Genomic DNA, 1,888 nt, shown 5'->3' on the forward strand with positions numbered 1-1,888 from the left:
TAAGACCAAATTCGAGAAAACTCAATATTTTAACATTCACTCTCACTCTCCGAAAGCATTGATGTCCATGTGTGCGTGCGTGAGTGTGTGTGTGTGTGTGTGTGTTTGATGGGTTTTGCGACACAGAAAGTGTGGTGTTTAATTAAGTGCTTTTGTTTTAGTGTGTGTAAAGAGACAGACAGAGTGAAAGACAGAAATAACTGAAGTTTTCACTATGATATCATCACGTGCGAAAAATTCGAAGGGTTTGAACAATTGAGATACAGATGTCACGCCTGTATTGAAACCATTGCTAAGCTGCCGTAATGCTTAATTAATACTTTGTTTAATTGAAAGGGCAAATATGTGACGAGGTTGAAAAAATACCCCAGAAAAAAAAATGTACTGCGGTATTTATATAATTCACTACTATTTTGCTACAATGTCATGAAAAGAAAAAATTTAGGTATGTAAATCGAATTCGCCACCCCCTTTTCCCCGTTCGCGTTTGTGTAAAAAAAATATTTAAGTTTTAAAAATTATTTACTTTGTTCAAAAATATTAATATTAATTAATTTTCAAGAATTTATTAATTTTATTCTGTAAAATAGTAATTAATTCATTTATCTGTAAATCCGCGAGGTTGTTACTCAGGCACCTACAATGGTAACCTTCAACAACACTATCTCCTCCGAGACCCTGCGGCGCAAGTTGACCAAAATTGAGAGTATGGTAGAAGAAGGGTTTGCTCTTCCTTCCGTAGAACATAAATTCAAATCGGACCATGTTAACACCAAACATTATTTACATCAAAAAGATGCTTTTTTCTATGAAAATCCCTATTTTTTACGATTTTTTTACTGCTTGTCGCCACTTTTCGGTGTATTTCGACCAGAAAAATGTTCACAAAATTTTTACTTTTCAAAATTACAATTCCAGCGGGTCGAAACAAACCCGAGCAACGCCGGGTGATACTGCTAGTATATTATATATATATGTATATATATGTAAAGTTAATCCAAACATGAAAACACAACAACGCGAGGACGTGGAACAAGTATAGTATTACTGGACACTCAGGAAAGCAGGAGGGTTTAACGTTTCGAGCGGAGCTCTTTATCAGAAACATAGGAAAAGGAAAGATCCAAAGAAGGGAAGACGGAGGAAAAAAAAATCGCCAATGGTACACACGCGGTCAGATTTTGAGATGTGTATATGTATACACATAAGTGCATGTGTATGTGAGCAAGTGAGTGAGTGTCTGTGCAGTATATACTGTATATATGTATGTGTCTATACATATTTTGTGTATATATATGTATGAGTGTGTACGTGTTTATGTTTGCATGAGTACAAGGGGGTACCCAAAAGTAACAGGAAATGTTCCTCTGTGGGACATGCCCATTATAGTTCAGGCCCTCTGTGGCCCTCAGGCTCCAGTATGCCACTGGCGGTGGCAAGTTTAGACCTACTGTCACATAGCGTGTCGTTGTTTTGCAGTGCTTCTTCCCTTGTTCATTGAGTTTTGCGATAGCTGAAATGAAGGAACAGCATGCTAACCATGAATTCTGTTTTCTGCTGGGAAAACAGTGCCGAAACAGTTGTCATGCTTCTACATTATGCTGCCTTGAGCAAACATGTTTACAAATGGTTGTCAGTCTTTAGAAAAAAGGTCACTTGTCGCTTGAGAGCATCCCGAAAGTTCATGGACTGATCTTGGAGGACCATCTATTTCTTTACTACCCACCAGGGGCTAAACACAGAGGGACAAACAAGCACAGACTAAGGGATTAAGTCTATTACATTGACCCCAGTGCGTAACTGGTTTAATTTATCGAGCCCGAAAGAATGAAAGGCAAAGTCGACCTCAGCAGAATTTGAACCGAACGTAAAGACCGGCGAAATACCA

Source organism: Octopus sinensis, linkage group LG24 (genome assembly GCF_006345805.1).
Source record: "Octopus sinensis linkage group LG24, ASM634580v1, whole genome shotgun sequence".
Lineage (NCBI taxonomy): Eukaryota > Metazoa > Mollusca > Cephalopoda > Octopoda > Octopodidae > Octopus > Octopus sinensis.